This window comes from Sander lucioperca, chromosome 23, assembly GCF_008315115.2.
Source record: "Sander lucioperca isolate FBNREF2018 chromosome 23, SLUC_FBN_1.2, whole genome shotgun sequence".
Taxonomy (NCBI): Eukaryota; Metazoa; Chordata; class Actinopteri; order Perciformes; family Percidae; genus Sander; species Sander lucioperca.
Window position 1 is genome coordinate 6606791 of NC_050195.1, and position 21302 is coordinate 6628092.

The window sequence follows — 21302 nt, forward strand, 5'->3', positions numbered from 1 at the left end:
TTCCTTGCCGTTGCTTCTGGCTCAGTCTGACTGCGGCGTGTGCCAGGATGAAATGTCTGGAGTTTTTCTAATGACAAGAGCCCACTTGGAGCGCCCTCATCCCCCCCCATCGCAAGCAATAAGAGGAGCGTGCTGCTTAACTGCTGATATTAAAGCCCACCGTGGAATAGCTTGCTAATTGTATTCATTTTGTTTTTGCTGATTCCTTAATGAAGGTTGTCTTTTCTAGTTCTCAGTGAGGTTTGAAGGTTGGGAGTGTCGTTTTCATTTATTTGTTTCATTTTTCTCTTAATGTGTGGCGTAGAAGTCTAGTGATTCAGGGCTACACAAATAAACTACTGGAAAATAATAAAATAATGGCCGGTTTAGTCCCAGTAATTGCAGTAATAACCCTTTTTGTATTCTGGTCAGTTGAAAATGGTCATTGGAAAGTATTCATCGCTAGACCCCTCTCGGCAAAACTAACACATTTAAATGAATATACCTCTGTTAAAAAAAAAAAAAAAAAAATGTTTTCCTCTTTCCCTCTCATCCACTGTTGTTCGGTAAATATAGATTGTGTGATAAGTTTAATTCAAAGTCACATCACCATCTGCTGCACATACGTTACAATTTATGCCGTCTGTATCAGAGACATCACTGATAAACAGCATCTCTAAACTCAGGGCACTTAAGTGGCAACGCAAGAAATGAAAAACAGTGTTTTCCTTATACTAGGCTTCTGGAGGGCTTTGGTGCTCTGGTTGTGATGGTGGGTCGTGTTGTTGTGGGGTTTGATGTTTGATGTTATTTGTTATTTGACTAAAAACTATGCATTTTCACATAATTTTAGATTATCTCTAAAATATTTATGAAAAAGAAAAAAAACAGAAAACTCTCAGATATTATCAAGAAAAAAAACTGTTGGGAGCTGTATGGGATGGATATGGCCATGATTTTATTTATTATATCATATCGGCTCGGTTCGTTATTAATACGCTTACCGGTTATTTTTAATTACTAAAATATTGTTTTATCATTTTTTGATCATTTTTAAAACAATAAATACATTCAGGACAGGATTAGAATTGTTTTTCATTTAAATATAACTAAATATTCTTTCTAGAGCAGCAACAGTAAAGTTTACAACAGCAAAGCCACTATATACACTCAATACTATCTCACTATTCCTGACATCAAAATACTGAGGGAAGTTTAGAAAGAATAAAGTATACAGACATCAGTCAGTATCAGTCCTTCCTCCTGTCCTCGGTCCTCCTCCCTGTGCTGCTGCTGTGATTCACTGCTGTGATGTGCCTGCAGGGAACACTTGTAGAGAGAGGAGGGGCTGGTTTGGTTTTGTGTGCAACTCGAGTAAAGTTACCTTCACTTCACATGGTTCACTGTCTCCACCGTGGCCTCTCTGCTGTCCGCATAGCTGTGTGTGTCTGTGTGTGTGTTTGTGTTTCAATCAATCAACTTTATTCAAGACACAGAGGTCCATAGAAACAACACAATACATATATATATATATATATATATATATATATATATATATATATATATATATATATATATATGTGTATATATATATATGTGTATATATATATGTGTATATATATATATGTATATATATATATGTATATATATATATGTATATATATGTATATGTATATATATATATATATATATATATATATATATATATATATATATATGTATGTATATATATATATATATATATATATATATATATGTATGTATATATATATATATATATATATATATATATATGTATATGTATATGTATATATATATATATATATATATATATAGGCCTCCAATGGCCTCCAATGGCCATTGGTAGAGGCCATTGGAGGCCAATGGAGGCCAATGGCCTCTACCTGTTGGTTTGTGTGTGTGTGTGTCTGTGTGTCTGTGTGTGTTGTTTTTTTTTTTTTTTCATTTCAAGTGCTATAGGGAAAACCCTGGAGAAACCTTCAATTTGTACGGGACAATCCTTATTGACCCACGCTCTGAAGCAACCACCCAATGCAAGCCTGTGGTCAGGTGGCTGTGAAGCTGTGAACGGAACAAATGTTTTTTCCTACTGTTTCACTACATTTGTTCCCCGTTCTACTTTAACGTTACAAACATTATGAAGTAAACATTTGTTTAGATAAATAACTTAAATGTTACTGAGTGTCCATGGAGGTGGCATTTAAATCAATAAGCATACACATTCAGACGTTCAGATGCTCCTACGGCAGCTGGAGTTCTTGATATATAAGTGTGAGGCATGTGCCCTTTAAATGAACAAATGAATAGCTCCCACACTGCAGGGCTCCAATATCCATTTGTTTATTGCACCGAGGTGACGTTTTGAGCACAGTGGCTCTTCATCAGACATCTGATATAGTGAGCAAGCTATTTATTTACCCAGTTTGTTAAATGATTTGCTCACCTTCGGCTCGTCACCTGCCGCCTTTGGTTTGGCTGTGCGTGCATAGTCCTACTTGCATTTGCTCTTTAAAACTACAAGCCAGTCCAATGACATTAGAACTCACATTTTATTTTGTAAATATTTATAGGACAAAGTTAGTTTGATTTAGGCAAGGAAGCTTTATTATATAGGACGTTTTTAACACAGAGGTAATTCAAAGTGCTTTAAATGAGCAAATAAAATCATTAACGTAAAATCATGGCACGTACAACCAGTACCATCTGTTACCTTCAGGGAGGAGATTCCGTTCCCTTCCCCTACGATCCAAACGAGCCATGTCCACCTTTGTGCCAGCATCCATCAGACTGTTGAACAAACAATAACCATCCAGATCCAGACTTCGACCTATTCTCCCTACCCACCCCTCTACTCCTACCCTTAGGGTTTTCTTTTAGTATTTTAGTATTTAGTATTTATTTATTCTCTGGTATGATTAATACGGACTATGTATTGTTGTGTTTGAATGTGCCTGACCAAAAAAGTAGTTCCCTCCCGGGAAAAATAAAGTTCTTTTGATTTGACTTAAAAACAATAAGCACTTAAAGGTGCAATATGTAATACTGACAGCTGAACAAACAGGCCGCTGAACAGGCTACACGTTGTAAACAGCCGTGGCTGCTTGCCTGGTCCTCCGGTAACGATAGAAGTTAGCAGGGTTAGCATGGCGGCGTTAGCCAGGACCAGTCGGAATCACTTTACTGGCTGTGTCTCAATTGTTTTTGCGAGTAACCAACTCGGGTTCTCTAGCAATATAATTCAATGTGAGTAGCTACACAAATGTTGAAATGACATTTAATGCCCGTCCCTGATAGCTGTGATAAATTACCCTGAAGCTAATGCTTACCTGTTCAGTCTTTTGGGCTCTAAGCTGTCTCAATCTTTCAAATACATCTCCAATATTTACCCGGGGTTTGTTACGTCTCTGGTCACGCAACTGTTAGAAACATGCCGTTTTTATTTTAGGTCGGTAGAATCTATCGCCGCTGTTCCCGTTCGTTTGTTTGCTGCTTTCATGGCTGTACTAACGTTACAGATGTAGCGTGCTGGGTTTACGTTTTTACAGGTATATCTGGCAACCCGGCCTGGCTGTCAAACTGGGCAGCTGACAACAACACACAGGCCAAAACACAAACAGAAATTATGTCACGAAACAGAAATTTCAAAAGGAGAAAATACATTTGCATTGTTGACAGAAAAGATAGTATTTCAACTTAGCATGTTTTTTTAATATCTGATGACGCATTGGGGTCATTTTTGGATTTATTACAGTAAATATATTACATATTGGACCTTTAAAGCCATAAAACCCTCCTGCACATGTCAGTCTGCTACCCATTTGCCAAGAATACCAAAGACCAAGAGCTTCTGGACTCGCCAGATTAGTTCCTGCTCTAGGGTCAACGTCTGTTAGCCTGTGGATACTATTCCTGGCTGAGATAATGACTGAACATAGCTGAGTGTGTGTGATAATGAAAATGGTCATGAAACATTGGCAAGTTTGGCATATTCCTAAATTGTCTTGTCTGAAACATTTTCAGTGTGAACCTTCATGTTTTACTAAGTCGGCTATAATGAAAAATGTGTGGTGAATTTCATTTTTTTCACCTGTTCACCAGGGACGTATCCACCTTAAATCTGACAACTGGCAATTATCACGGAAGCTGTTGATTTTTCCTAATCATTTTACTGTCAAACTAATTTCACACTGGACCGAGGCAATACCAAGAATAACCAAATTCCATTGGTGACCTACAGTGGCCTCAGCATTTGATACGTCGGGGTGGTATATTAATATAAAGGGCCCTATTTTAATGATCTGAAACGCAAGTATCAAACGCCAAACGCAAGTAGCTTTGTGGGTGGATCTCGGGCGCTGTTGCTGTTATACCGGCGGGATAAATGACTCTTGCGCCCGAAGCAAATCTAAAATGGGTTGGTCTGAAGTAGCTACATTACTCATAGGTGTGGTTTGGGCGTAACGTGCAATAAACCAATCAGCTCACTATACCTCACTATAGACAATGCAGCTCTTCTGTCTCTCCTCTCCCGTGCTGCTGCTGGGGCATTTGGGTTAAGTGGCATCGGCACATGCAGTTCAACATCACATCTCCTGAAGTCCTCTAATATTTCCTCATTTATGTCATCAACACATCCATGATTCATGGAAATGTTGTGTAAAACAAGGTCATATTTTTCCTTGTATTTATGTATGGTTTGCAAAAATGGGAACTGCTGGGTCCGTGAGATGAGAGAAGCAACGTGTATGCGCGGTGTGCACTCTCTACATTACGGCCAAGCATGCGGCAAAATAGCATCTGAATAACGCGCCACTGACTTTAGACTAGGTTTTTCCTGGTCTGTGGCGGAATTGTTTTCTGAAACTGCAAAATAGCCCTAGGGAACGTTTGCGCTGAAACACGCCTCCTCTTTTTGCTGAACCGCCCTCAGAAGCGCAAGTTCATTCCCTAATTTACCTACGTGAGTCTGTGGAGGGAAAAGTCCGCTGTGCGTCGGGTGCAAAATAGGAATGATACATGCATCGGTGTACAAAGTCACTTGCGCTGGGTGCAAGATAGGGCCCTAAATACAGCGATTAATCTTCATAACAGCTGGTGGTGGCTGCAAATTCATAGCTATAATTTATTCTCATGAAGTCATTAACAAAAAGTATATTCTCACTGTGGAGGCAAAGTCACTGAAATTGATTCGGGGGCAGAGGAGCACGCGGTGTGGTCAGACACCATCATTTATAAATTTTAAATTCTATTTTACAGCAGTGCCCATGAGATTAGCGGAGATGTTAAGGAAGTGGCACGGCTTCTGACTGCACTGCACTCTATGCTGTGACGAGAGGCTTGACTATGGATAAGTCTGCTGTTACAGTGGATTGGATTTTGGTAAAAAGAGAAAAAGAAACCACGTTTGTGGTTTTCAAAATGATTTTCCAATATGTTTTTCAAGCCCATTCATTTGATTTTGTTTTCTGCTTTTGTATGAGCATGTTTATGTGTGGAGAGGGAGCAGTACATGAGCAGACGTGCATGAATTGACAGCTACCTGTTTGCGTTTCATGGCACAAGGCGATTGATTTTGTCAGCTCAACAGAAGCACATGAACCGTTCCTGCGCTCATAATCAGCCATGACATTACAGCTCAGTAGCTCACATAATGGAGGTCTCTCCTGATCACACTTTAAATATTCATGTGCTGCCGGTGTACTTCACACACTGCAACAGCTATTGCCTTGTTTCCTCCGTAGGACTGACTTCAGCTCTGGATTGCGATGTTGTACGCCACAAACCTTTCTCTCGGGTGTTTTGTTTACAGCTCCCTGCAACAGTTCACCCCAAGTCACTTGGCTGGAAAGAACAGCAAATTATGTTCACAAAGTTGAAAGAAATAACTTAACAGCGCTTAACTTGGGTTCGAAAGGGGACACAACTTGTTGAGCACTGTTTGTCTAAATATGTGGGTTTCAGGTGTTATATCAAGTCATTACAGTTTGTTTTTTTCAGCTCATGATTTCTTTGGGAATTGGGCTTAGCATTGCTCAAAGCAAAAAATAAATACTCCTTTACATGTGCATTAATGTGTCATAGGTAATCAGATCATGTTGTCGGATCATTGGGCACAGCATAAGCACATGAAATCCAAGTTGAAATGTACCTCAGATCCAACCTAAGCTGACATACTTTATATATGACAATATGTGGTTTATGAAGGAATGAGAAAGTATTCTGCATAATACATACACTCACACATACACAGTTGCCAGTTTATTAGGTACACCTAACTAAAACTATTGCAGCCTAATAGAACAGTCCTGCAATACATCCTTCAAATAAAGTTTTCTATTATTTTGCTGGTAAAATAGATAAATATATAGTTCCTTTTCTACCTACATAAAAAAAGAAATCAACAGCAACAAATTTCTTTCCAGAATCAGTGTTCCAATTACTTTGGATTATCCAGAGACTTGGTTGTAATCAGTTTTCAGAGGGACTAGTTTTTCTTGGTAGAAAGTATTTCCAGTGTAAGCCATCATCTCTATTGTATTTGTATTCAGCAGAAATCAAGATGGATATCTGAGCAAGAAAACTCTGAACGATCTGCATGGCAGAATACCACTCAAGGTCAGTGAGGAAATATGCTTATTGCATAATTTGGGGGAGCTCTCCCTTTGATCACACAGTATAGATACAGAACAGACACAAGCAACATTCCGCGATACCTACATTAGTTTTCTGTAAGTGTCCTGCATAGCTTTGCCTCGCCTGCTCATGATTCAAGCAAAGTCACTTCCGTGAAACTTATATTATTCATAATAAAGACAAAAGACTGATCATTGTTGAATTACAACAAAAGCATTTCCAAGGAGTCGGTGAACCGTGCTGTTTGAAAAGTGCTCTGTGGGTTTGATGAATAAAAATCCCATCTGCTCATCGTCAGTTACAGAGTGACAAATGAACTGTTTGATCTGCAACAGACTGATGCTTGGCTTGCATACAGTGATAACAATACGCTTTGAAGCTCCATCAGTGAGATGGGCCTACTCACTGCTGTCACATATCCCAACACACACACACACACACACACACACACACACACAGTGTACTGTAGCATATGCTTTTTTGACAATTATAGAACTAATACCACATTTCCATAATGCAGAGGGGATGGGAACAGTGAAAAATGTTAAATACATAAAACATGGCAGCTGGGAAAACAGTGACCTGTGGAGGGCATTGTACATTTCAACGGTAGCCGAGAATAAGCTCATGACTTTTTCATGCAACACTTTAAACAAGGTAATAAACATGCTGAACTCAGTGCCATGGACAGTGTGTCAGCATGTGTGGCCTTGAGGCAAAAAGTGGTGGCTTCAAAATATGTTGTAGATTAAATCTACATTCATTTAACATTGTAGCATGCCAAAAAGAAGAAGAAAGTAATATGTATTTGTCAAGCTCCGTACAAAGACTGCTTTGGAAGTTTGATCTGCATTTCAATCAGGCAAACAAATCTCCCCATTTAGTCAGATGCTGCGCTCCTGCCTCGTGGTGCTAAGCTCAAGCAAAAAGATGAAAGGCGAGGAAAACACTGACAACGCTGTGAGGAACACAGAGTAAACATGCAACGGTCTCGCATCTCATTCTGTATGTGTGAGGACCCAGTTTGACTCAGCAGTAGAAACTGCAGAAGCATTACAGTAAATAGTAAACAGTAGTTCTGTGGTTAATAGGTGACAGTGGGCTTGAGGGACGCCCCGGCCATGAGCTTTGGCCCTTTTTCCTCCCTGGATGGGGTTTTCATCTGCTGGGTTTGGGCCACAGACCAAATTAGCTGCCACGGAAATGGCCCCTAGTGACTGCAGCGCCTCCTCCTCGCCACAGTCTCTCCATCGTCATGAAAAATAAAACAGATACAACACCCCCGCGTTAGGGAAGCTTTCAACCTCTGCTCAGACTCTGCTTTAATATTTCATGGCCCCTTCTTACTTATTTTAGTGGGAATAATTGATCTGGAAAGAGCACTGCCACGCAGAAATGAAAGGCTCTGAGGAGCTGGGCAGAAAAAAAGGTTCTATTATGGTTTTGACGACTTGAGATTGTGAGGCTTTCTTGTTTGGTGCTGCCCTGCTGTACATCACCAAATGATTGGCTTTAACCACAGTTTCGGATTTGTTGTGGAGAAAATGCATTTTGAATTGTGGTTGTATTCAGAAAGACTCTTTTTTTTCTTATGCAACAGCTATTTTGTATGTATATATTTGTTCCTGTATTTTTTGTTTATTTCATATACATGCTTAATATGTTGTTTGTTTGTTTGTTTATGTATGCACCATTCACCAAGGCAAATTCCACGTAACTGTAACTTATTGCGGCAATAAACCCCTTTTCTGATTCATAGACAAGATGTTCCACAGCTTGTTTAACAGCTAATGGATATGTTGCTTTAAAAGGTGCATTCTAGGACATTGTGTGCAGCTGTTGTGCTGAAAACTGTTCCATCAGGAACATCAGTGTACTTTCATTAAGACGCCTTTTCATTACACAAATACCAACATTGCGGAAAAAAATACTTTATTAGGTACTGTGAATAACCGTTGTCCGTGGTATTCACTGTTATCGTTAGCTTTGCGTGCCTATTCTAGCAGCCGACACAGGGAGTCTGGAAACACAATTGATTCTTTCTCAGGACTAAGGGCTAAGGTCACCCATGGCCAGGAGCTGTATTTATTGATGCACAAAAACACCTCCAGAGATTTGCACCTGCAAGCATCTTGCCCCTTGTGAATTCCGGCTGCAACCCAGCTTAATGATTTGTAGCAAAATGAAAAAAGAAATGTGTGTCTCAGGCGTTGTGTGTAGAGGACCAGAGAGGCAAAGTTAAGTACACTTAACTACACCAAGTGTCTGACCGCAGTAAAAAAAAAAAAAATGTCTTCCCGGAAAAACAAGAAGTTGACTTGTTCAGCCATTTCTCTTGCCGAGGGCATTCTGCTCTGACAATTATCTCTGTTATTATCGAAAGATTTTCTGTTGAAGTGATGGAAGAGGTATTCAATATGTTTCTGTGTGTGTGATGCTGAGTAAAGGAAATAGAATACCTCAGTGACGAGTAGCACTGCGAGCCAATGGCAGGCCAAGACAAATAAAGTCAAATGGCCATTTATCATGCTGACAGTTGAAATCCCATCTCAGTAATTACAGCTGATGTCTGGCTTTAAGATCAAACCAATCATTTCAACAGGGGAACAAATGATGTGGAGCCGGGGACCATGGATTGTTTGAGAGATCAATGAACTTCATCAGGAAGCAAGTTAAGCTAAAAAACAATAAACAATTGTTTCATGTCCAACAATACATTTGCTGCATGTGATGGATCTCGACAGGCTGGCCATCTTTGTCTGGGACACTGGAGCCAGGACGGAATTAGAGTGGGAGACAATCGATGCACTGGTGAGAGGACAATCCCTCTCAACACACTGTTCTAGCACTGACTGGGCCAACCACACATCATTCATCGAAACCCCAGCTCCCATACATTATAGCCGTGTAGTTTACAGCGATTCTTAGAGCACTATTTTCTCTCTCCAGGTGTAATAGTAGCTTTTAAACATGGTGTAGTAAAATCCCTACACTAAAAATGAAATAAACTTGATATTGCAGTAATTTTAAAGGAAAAATTTGACATGTGCTTATTCGCTTTATTGCCAACACTTAGATGAGCGAATCAATTCCACTCTCATAATTGTACAGTACTAAATATGTAGCTGGAGCGAGCAGCCGGTTAGCGCAGCTCAGCATAATGACTGGAAATGGGGAAACGGCTAGCCTGGATCTGTCAAAAGGTAACAAAATCCGCTTACCAGCACCTCTCAAGCTTACTAATAAATAAATTACCTTTGGTTAATCCATACAAAAAACAACCCAATTTTACAGGGGATTATGTGCACAGTTATTTCTCGGCTGGGAGCAGTAACTTCCTGGAGTTGTCCCCGCTTCCCCACCCCCCACCCCACACTGTTTAGCCTTTGTGCTAAGCTAGGCGAAGCTACAGTACATATTTACTGCACAAACATGAGAGTGGTGCGGATCTTCTCATCCAACTCTCAACAAGAATCTATTAGATATATTTCTTAAAATCGATTCCATTAACAAAACAAACCTCATGCCATCATACTCTGTGACCTTACAGTATTATGATTATTTTGTATAGTTTATGATTTAGGAATTGGAAGGAATCTACAGTATTTCAGAGGCTCGATAAGTGCGTTTTCAAATTATCCTTCAGAAGCAAAAGCCTGTCTACAGAAAGCTATAGAAATAGAGTTTGAAGGTGTCTGCTGTGTCTCATGTTTCATTTGACCATAGGGAGTCTCTCAGGTTGCCGGGGGGAAAGTGCTGACACTGTGTGGTTTCGCTATCTGCTCAGTGTCCTGTGAGATCCCTGGCTTGTTCATACATCGGCTCTGTAGGATTGAATCTGTGAGATGCGGTGATATACTTCTAGCGTGACCTCTGCGATAAATGTATTATATACTGTGTGTGGGAAAAGAAATTCCATAAGTGTTGAGGGTTATGAGAAAAATGAAGGACAGATTAAAAAAACTAGACTAGATGTACTGCTTAGACACTGCTGTAATAGGTCACCTGTTATGCTTGGCTCAGCTCCAGAGAAATCTGTATTTTGGCAGAATGATGAGTGAAAAGGTGAAGAACCAGATGGTTTGTCCTTTCAATATGAAGGACCTTCTCTTGTCGCTGAAAAGGACTGTACCTGCACACACCTGGATCAGCAGTTGTAGCCTCAAGAATGCCTCAAGCACTCTACACTTTAACTCGAGAAAAGGTGCACAACATGCACAATTTAGGCTCTTCACTAACTTGTTTGGATCAGGGTGTGTTTTTCACCATCTTTTGGTGTATTGTTTTATTGTTATACTGAAAACTGTGGTTATAAGAAAAATCCACAATGTTCTTTGCATTTCTGTTGTTACTACCTTCGTCTCCATAAATTATATAACATTAACTACTTTTCTAAACAACTACAGTGGAATTCAAAGAAAATGTCAAAACTCAGTTGAAAAACATTATATTTCAGTAAACATGCCTCACAAACAGATGTGAGTGTGTTCACTATTTTGCACCTCCTGTATGTTCAACAATCATACTAGGGCAAATCTATCATAGAACAGGGACAGAGACACCAATTTCACCACCGACAGCTGCATCAATAGATCACAATTCAATACAGCCACTCTCTTAAAGCTGCCTAAAAGAGAACAATCTTCTCTTGCAAGCACAGAGATTTCCTTACAGTTTGAGACCGACCGTTCATATATATTTTTTTTTTTAGATCAATTTTTTATTGTGTTTTTTTATATTTAGAACATACAGAACATATAAATACAATTGAACAAGAACAAAAACCCTCTCCCACCCCCCACCCTCTGCAGTCCCGAGGAAAACAAAAACAAACAAACAAAAACAGAAATCACACCTTGCCTAGTCACTCTCCTCTAATTCTTGTGGCGCTGAGGTCATTAGGACATACTTGTGCTGCTGTGTTTTTATAATAAGGTCTATAGTCGATGATTTGGCTTTGTTAATCCTTGCTGTAGAGAGCTCAAGCATTACTATGTCTAGAAAATACGCCAACCACTGTTTTATACAAAGCGAGTGGGGGGGGGGAGCCAGTGCTGAGCAATCATTTTCTTGGTTGCGGTTGAGCCGGCTAGCCAAACTTTCTTCTGTCTCCCAAGCAGGTGTAATTTAGAATCGTCGTTAAGTAACAAAACAATCGGGTCAGTAGGAAGTCGACATCCTATCACATCAGATATTATTGATGTTGTTTTATTCCAGAACTCATGCACCTGTTCACACTCCCAGACCATATGCAGGAAAGTTCCAGTTTGTTCAGGTTGACAGAACGTGCAATAGGGAGTGGGAATGACTTTAGAGACGTATCTCTTCTGAGGAGTCCAATATGTCCTATGACATATGTTGAAGTGGATCTGCTGGTGATTTGGGTTCTTGGAGCAATGGAAAATGTTGTCCCAAACTGTCTCCCAATTAATTGCATTCCCCTCAGGGCTCAGCTCTCGCTCCCATTTCCTTGCTATTGGGAGTTCTCCTATAGATACTTGCAACAGTTTAGCATAGATCTTGGACGCTAATCCTCTCACAGGAAAATCAACAAACCATTTAATGACTGGGTGCGCCTCAAGACTGTTTCCCCATGGTACTCCATAACATTTTAGGGCTGATCTTAAGCGCAGATACAAGAAGAAGGATGTCCTGGAGACCTTCAAAACTCAACATATATTTCTCATTGAATAACTGGTTTACAGTATAAATGCCTCTGTCACTCCACTGCTTAAAAGCAAAGGGTTTGTTACCAGACATTAAGGGTGTATTGTGCCAAATTGGGGTGTTCAAATGCCACTTGTTGATGTAACATAGTTGCTCCTCCACCTGTTTAAAATTAGTCAATGTGTTGGTGATAATAGGGCCATAGGCTCATATGGCCGTTCATACTGACATTATTACTTTACTTCCAACATTCGGTAATTTAAAGTTGAATTCCTTAGGATGTTTATGAAAGAAACCCCATATTTTAAATACAATTTATGGTCAGCATTTTTCAGCAATAGCTATTTAATATATTTACATTCTATAATGACCTCTTTCTATAGTAGTTTTCATTGTTAGTGGCGGAGTTTACCATTAGGGCACTGGATTTAAATCGTCCACCTACGCATGCATGAGAGATTCACAGGAAATTATGTAGCATGTTATCCAGCGCTACTGATTTTAATTTAATTTATTTCAGCCTTACGGTTTACTTAGTCTGGCATTGCCAGACCCTCCTCCGCAGCGCTGTGGAGGCTCTGGCGAATCCACACAGCATTCCGCAATGGGAGAAAAACGTGCCGTGGTTTATTGGCATTTTTTTTAGATCTATCACATTCATCTTGGGTGGTGCTAAGTGCCGTACGGAGCAACAGCGCCGCTGCAAAATAGCCTCGGGAAGGAACTTGTTTTGGTGGAACATGTACGTTCAAAGGTTGTTTTAGTCGTGCAACAGAAAACTCAGATTGGACAGATCTTGCAGAGATCTGAGAAAAGGTTAACCATAGTCCTCATAAATCGACCGGAGTTTAAAATGCCAACACAAACAAAAGCCCAAGGTAACGGATATCCGGCCTAAATGAGTGAAATCTGGCGGAATTTCCGTCTGCGACGGAGCAATCCCGGAAGTGGAACGTCGTGGATATAGACTACTGTTTCTTTTGTACAGCAGCGCAGAGCTGTTTTCAGTTACTGCTAATGCAAACTGAACATTTCCTACTACTGCACCTCCATATTAAAAACATTTAACTTGCAAGACACAGGTGGCTTTTATTGTGAAGCAGTAACAGAAAACGCAATGTGCACTGCATGAAATCAGATCATGGTTGTTGGTCTTTTTTTCCTTTTGTATTAACATTTGTGTGTCTATTTTACATTTTTAATTACATTCATTATTTCAATTACAATCATTGAATACTGTCTACTATACTGAATGAATACTAATGGAGAGGCTATGAAACTTCTATGTAAGAGCACCATTTTATTTTTGCATTCTGGAGAGAAATATGTTTTGTGCTATAAACGTTTGCCTTTAAGTTCTTCAGTGACTTTAGCACTGAATGTTGTATACCTAAATAGGTTCATGCTAGTGTATTATAGACAAATTTCAATGTATGCTCATTATGGATGCAAACGGACGATAATGTAGTGACGCAGGGTTGGTGAGGCCTGGACTACAGGTTTGAGTTGCTTCAGTTGTTTATCTCATGATTCTTTAATCCATTCCCTCTCAGACCACTTAAGCCTAAAACGCAAATCCATTCTCTCTTCTTGCCCTTTGTAAGTGCTGCGAGAGACACGTAGATATTTTAGCTGCTGGAAACATAAAGCTCAGTCCATCGTGACAAACTACTATCTCAGTCTCAGTGCTGTCGGTGCAACACAGGTACTAAGTGCTCTTGTTTTCCTTTCCCATGAATACTGTCGCCTAGTGGATTACTGTTTCATATATCATTTATTATCCCCTGTATCTGTGGTTTCAGTGTAACAGTTTGTCTGTATCTGCTTCAGAACAGTAACAGTGATCATTTGTATGCCAGAGGATGTTCTTTAGGCAAACTGCTGGTATTAACCACCATGAGGGAAAATTGTCGCTATTGGCAAATGATTACATTGGAAATAAAGGAACCCTGCAGGGCAGGCCTTCTGTGCAACATAGTGTTCCCTGCCTTTTAACATGTCCCTGTGCTTCTCTCTCATGTGCAAAATAGTTGCTCCGTCAATTAAAACACATTGTTGTCAGCCAGCATGCAACCTAAGCTGAGCCATTCCTTTGGGGCAGGAATTACAGAGGTGTGACTGCATCTTCTCTTCAGAGGGATAAGCGTGAATGGCATGAAGACAAACAATAGTAGCGGGAGCGGGGAGACCTGCCTCTGCACCACGGAGCCTAAACAGCATTGATTGCTATGAGTCGCTCTGAGTGGTTTTGATAACATTTCAATAAATATTGAAATGAGCACAACTCTCTGAGGGCACTCTAGCGCAGCTGGATTGACAACAGTCTGGAGAGGAGTTTTTCTGTAGCGGTGCTGGGTGTGCTTGTGACGGAAACAAAATGTCTTTAGACACAAAAACCTTAGACCACATGAAATGCAAATGGAACAGTTACAGCTCATGCAAAAGTGTGCATAGCAATGCTTCAATGAGATAATGTTCAGAATGCCGTTAATAGAGCTAAAAAGGGTTCGAGTGGAAGTGCACAGTGACCACAAAGCATCCAATCCTGAGCTTTCAAGCCAACTTTTCTTCACTTCTAACCATTTCCCCTCAACAGGCCGTAGCCTGGATGCTTATCTCCTGCTTCGCAGTGTGCACACAGCTCTGCACATTCAGCTGCCTCTGCACCCCTGAGGTCATTGCCAGTTACTGAACCGTGAACCTTTTCAAGCACTGCATGGCTAAATAAACCACACACAGTCATTTCTAACCCACAAAGCTGTGCTGTAGCCTTGGACACTTTGTTGAACATGTGTCTGCACATCACTTTCATTCACTCAGTGGTGTGAGTGTGATTTGCAGCTTGGCTGGCATCCATGTCCGCGCTCTGCTTTAGCACTGATCAGATAGCCTCACTAATGGCTTGGGATGATGACAGTGGATGAAATTTCTTTCACTGCTGTTTTGAGACAACCTTTTTTTTAGACAACAATTACTTGTAGCTGGCACCAAACAACTGTCATGGACAAACATAGTTTTGTTCAAATGATTTACATCAGAGCTTTCCAAACTTTGGAGGCTTAAGGGCTTCTAAAAATTCAACAAAACCGCAGATGCCCACCCATCTCATTTCCTCATGGACAGAACAAATATAAATAAAAAATAAACGCTGACATGTAGATGGCTCATTGCACAAAACATTATTTATTTAATAGGCGCAAAGGTTCCAATGAAACTATGGACACTACATTGCTTATTTACAAATTATTTAAATTGAGAGAGAGGGAGGGAGAAACACACCCAAACACAGGTAGATGCAGCAGAGAGAGAGAGCTAGTCTGTTGCAGGTAAAGATGATAAGCTACTTTTTTTTTTACAAATAAATTGCCCTTGAATAACATTACATACAGTTAAAAGGAAAATGAAACAAATGAAAATATATATGACATCCAAATCCACTGTTGCTAGTCCATTGAAGAATGTGTATAGCCTAGGCTGGGGCCCACCTGCCCATACTGTGGGAAGCACTGGTTTAGATAAAAGGTGTAGGAAAAGTTCTTGCGGTACAACCACTATTCTTCTAAGTGACCGGTTACATTTAGTTTCCGTCTGTCAGACCAAATTGCATTGAGCTTTGCTATTTTGGCTGCTGGGGTAGTGGAGATGTGGGGTCCTCGAATACCAGGAAAACATTGGTAAAGCAATGAATGAGTGGTGACAGTGGAAAGCCAAGCTTTGACAACGAATGAGAAGTAAAAGGCAACAATGAATCCAAGATTACAGGTTTAGACCGGCAGGGATTGGAGAACACCAAGCTTGAAAAGTCTATACTTTATGACAAGGCAAACCAAAAATGCTGGTTGTTTATTGATTTTCAATTCAACAGCTAAAAGAGTGGCCTGCATTGTACCCAAATTGCAGTTTTATCCTTGCTCAAGTTTCTCTTTTATCTCCAGATTGCGCTGCACTTAACTCCCTGAATGATGGAATTTGCAGTCGAATAAAACCATGGCACACAATTGGTCCTCTGTTCTCTCAGGAGTAGAGTGCCTCCGGCAAAAACATCACAACAAGCAATTTTTTGAAATTATATCTTCCACAAATGATGTCTGCAAGTGGTGAGAGGTGGTCTATCTGACACAGGCTTCGCCTTGAACAGAGGCTCTCTAGGTTCAATCAAATAGTGTCCGGTCTCTACTAGTGTCTAACTAATGTCTCTATTATTTAATATATTAAACATGCTCGCTTGTTTGATTAGTATGACTGAATATGTTACTGGCACCCACTGCGCTACCTTAGATCCCAGGTGTTTGTTCTTATAAAAAGCAGCTGTATTGTAGTTAAACTCACTCACCCTACATTTCAATTAGATGGGTGTTTTTTAAACTGGTTTGATTTGTAGCTTTTGCCTTCTATGCTGCTGCTGAACAGATTCTGATTTCTGGGTTCAAAACATTGCACAGTTCGGGCTCTGATAGGGAAACAAAATGACACCTGTTTGGTTTAACAGTACTGTATGTGAGTTTAAAATTATGATTTGCTTTTAAATGATTGGATAAACCTTTACATGGATCCCATTTATTCAGGGTTTTTTAATGAGGTTGGACAATCCTGTTCCTGCTCTGATCAGTTACAAAGAAAAGTAGTGCCCTTATTCTGTAATTGGACCTCGTCCTGTGTGTGTAAAATCTAACAATGCCATTACAGGGAAATCTTTTAATATTCAGTTACCACCCTCTGTGCTTTGTTCTTCTATGATATCGCCTGTTACTAATTGTCAACAAATGCAGTCATATGTGTATTAATTGCAGTGGATGAAACTGTGATTTTAAAGTCTAGTTCTGCTCCTCAAACAAGAAAAACAAAATCACCACATCCAATGATCAGACTGTTGCATCAAAGAAAATAGTTTTCCAATCTTATAACTGGTTAAATGAATCTGTATACCAATTAAATAAATATCTTTTGATATTTGTAATAATTCATAAAATAATCCCATATTATTTCAATGATATCTTTCTCTCGGCAGCATAGACGCAGTCTGTCAGAACTAACAATTGGAACTATTTGATTATGGTTTGAACAGAGGGATATACTGTACATGTGTACATATACTGTCTTTTTGAAAGACTCCTTTGAATGAAAGGACTTGATATATTCCATTATTGTCACTATATGAGCATCAAGTCAAAACAGTATTGATGTTGTGAGGAAATAATAGCGAGAATGTAAAAAAAAAACAGTGAAAATGTCAAACGCATTTTGACATGTATAATTTTTAAGAAATGTTTTGGGAAAACACACTTACAGTATTTGCTTTCTTGCCGAAAGTTATGGTAGTTTGTTTAAATTTATTGAAATCATGCTCACAGTTAAACAACTGAATAAAAAGCAGAATTGACATCGGTTTAAAAAAAATTCCGGCCCTGTATATATCAAAAATAAAGATTAAAATACTAAATATACATAATTACACATATGCACACATATGTTTATGCTCACACCAGCTAGCCGTTCCATTCAGTGCTGTGCTGTACAATCTGACTGCCGTGGGTAGTGTTGCTGTCTTCAAGTCTGTTTGTTCTGCACTGAATATCTGTAAGATGGTCTCTGTTTCGCAGCAGTTAAACATGTAGCTAGAGCCAGCAGCTGGTTAGCTTATATTAGCATAAAGACTGGACACTGCACCTGTCCAAGAAATAGGCAGACACATAACTTTACTCTTTGGTTTTTGCACGGTTTAAAGGAATAGGATATAAAGGTGCTGGTGGGATTTGGTTAACTGTGGACACAACCAGGCTAGCTGTTCTCCCCCCATTTCTAGTCTTTATGCTAAGCTAAGCTAACCGGCTGCTGGCTCCAGCTTCATATTTACAGCTCAGACATTCGAGTGGTATTGATCATATCTAACTCTCAGAAGAAGAAAACAATTAGGTGTATTTCTCAAAATGTTAAACCATTCTTTTAAAGTGCAAAGTTTATTATAATGGGGGTTAATTAAACTAGGCAGGAGGCCTCATGATACCTTTACAACTTCACAAGGGATGTTTCTGGCTTCACTGTGGTCACATACTGTATAGTAAATGCTGTAGCTGGACTACAATCTGTTTTACAGCAGCTGTAGACATCTCATTTTAAAGAACTGGGAGGCTGAAGTGTTCATTGAGGAAAGCTATGGCAGTAGATCAGTCACATTCATTCTCTGGCAACATTTCGTGGCTTGACCCTTCCCTGACTCTGCTTAACGTCTGAACGATACAGAGAGATGGGCCATAAGAGCCACTGCAATCACACCTCACTGACAACAACGGGCCATAACTTCACCGAATGACCAGCCATTTAGACCAACAGGGAAAACCCACCTCGCTGCAGTATTTCAACCTTGCAAGTGGATGTTGCTGCCAATGCCCAACAGCGCAGATTTCTGCTGCGACGAGCGAAGTGTGACCCAAAGCATGACTGGTCAGGACGACATTGGAAATATTCCAGATAATGGAATATTTTGTCAGGGATAATGGGATTATGAGGGCAAACACTGCCTGGCAGGGTAGGATAAACATTAATTCTGGTATTACAGGTTAATCTGCCGAAGAGTGAAGTCCAAGTTCAATTGGAGGATGGAGCTTTAGAAATCTTTTTTTTCTTCTTTTTGCCCCCTCACAAGTCCTTGTAATGCACTGAGGCAGCACACGTAAACAAATTGAACAAGACACATTACAGTGCATCAGAGCACAGCAAAGGACATAACACTCGCTCTACAGCCTTGCACCTGCCTAATGGCTGTCATGTCATCTTTCCCTCCTCATTGTGTGTGTGTGTGTGTGTGTGTGTGTGTGTGTGTGTGTGTTTTTTTGTCTATTTTTTTTGTCGTTAGAAAGGCTCCCATCACAATGAACCATTCACTCAGATGGTCTTGGCACACTCCCTAGGTGCTCGGATTCCTGTGCACTCACTGAGGGCCCCTGCTTGCTGCATATCCACTAAGCTTGTGGAAAATTACAAACACACACAAGGTCACAGTGGAGCCGAGCCAGCCTCCCACAGAGCCCATCTGATCCAGCCTGAAACGCTGCAATTACCACCCTCAGCGTGCCTTCATGTGGGGCTGCAGCTATTTCATTATTTATTTGAACAAATAGGATTACGGTTGGTCTGCGGTGGATTGATTGTGTCGAGGGATGAGAGGCTCTAGAGAGCTGGGTGCTGTGGCCCGGGTTTGCTGAGCAACTCTGCTGTGTCAAGCGCGACGGTTGATCTCCTGTCTTGGTCTCAGCGACTCCTCCACTTTTCCTGGACAGTGGAGCGTCGCTGTGTTGACATATGCCATCTGCTCTGCTGCATTCCCCGCACCGATTGATGGGGAAATGTGTGTTTGTGTATACCCCTTCTGGGGAAATACATTTATGAGAGCATAAAAAGCACCTATCTGTCAAAACCCTTTGAGGCATAGTGCTCACATTTGACAGCGTTTGACAGCACATGCACAACCTCCTTAATGAAAGGCTTTTTTAGGTACTCTCCAAAAGATTGTCACTCACAACATGCGTAGTTTTAATTTGGTTTAAAATGAATTTGCATCTAAATAATGAGGGAACAAATTGACACCATAGAAGTTTCAAATCACTTCCAAATTAATTGCTTTAGAAGTGCTATTAAGTTACCAGTTAAATGAAAGTGCTGTGATTGAAAGGGAAATATGAACAGCTCTAAAATGTAGATTTGTCGGCTTCAGCACTCAACAGCTATTTTTCCAGAATACTGATGCCTGCCACATAGTAAATGGACCTTATTTAGATCATTATGGATTTACATGTTATGATGCTAACATCGATGTAAGGTTAGACTTGGCTGTGCACAATCTCAGGGTATCTGAAATCAATAGTGTAAGGTTAAGAGAGCACCCTGCAGAATAAAAAAGAAAAAATAGCAATCTTGATGTGTTGGGAAACATTACCATCAGTGATCATTTTCATTCAGTGCAGACTGTGTGGTCTCTGGTAGCTAATAGCTCATCCCAGATGGAATTTGACCTGGCAGCTCCCCCCCCAAAATACCCTCCTTTGAAGTGATGAAGCTCCAGGGCTCTGTGGTAGACTTATCTGCTTCTGGAGATTGATCGAAAGTAATTTTTTGCCCCAAGAAAACCAGGGAGAAATGTGATAGATAGCTCAGCCCCTCTATCTCCCTGATGGCGATATTAGTCCTGATTAAGATAAATGGGCCTTCTCTGACTAACCATGCAAATGCTTATTGCTAGTGCCATTTATCCAAGAATGTGAATGTGCGGAAACAAAAAAAAGCATGTTTTCTTCAACTGATCTCTGGCTAGAAGTCGTTCTTGCCGGAATAAATTACACTGCCTTCAGACAAATGCCATCGTAACAGAACTACCCAGCTATTCTTAATGTATGAGCGGCCATGTCCGTGTGACATTCAGTTTGGTGATGGGGGATTTGAAGCAGAACAGGAAAGTGCTTTTATCCTCCTATATATGAGTGCCTAGTCATCCAGATATACAGTGAAGAGGGCATTTACCGGGCTCTCCTTGCAGGCCGCCCTAAGCTGCTCTAATTGATGTTGATTAATCAAATCAGCTGTAGAGAGAGCAGAAGGACAACCTTATCAAGCAGGAGGTGTGACCTCTATGCTATAGAGCAGCCTAATGAATAAACAAAGACAACAGATATGCTGGGGTAAGCATGCTATAAATGCTAAGTGAATTGAACTGCAAAACACAACAAAAAGTGTTAATTGATGTTAAATGCAATCAATACATACAACGATGCAAATTACTCTCACTTTGCACAGGTTTTGAAGACTGAATATTGATATTGTTAATCACACTGCAGAGTCTTTGATTCTTTTTAACAGTGAGGCTCTATTTAGGGATGGCCATGTAGGTCGGTCGCTCCATCACTTTGGTCCTGACTGAAATATCTCAACAACTATTGGATGGATTGCAACATTTTGTAAAGGCATTTATGGTCCCCAGACAATAAATCTCATGCACTTTGGTAATCCCC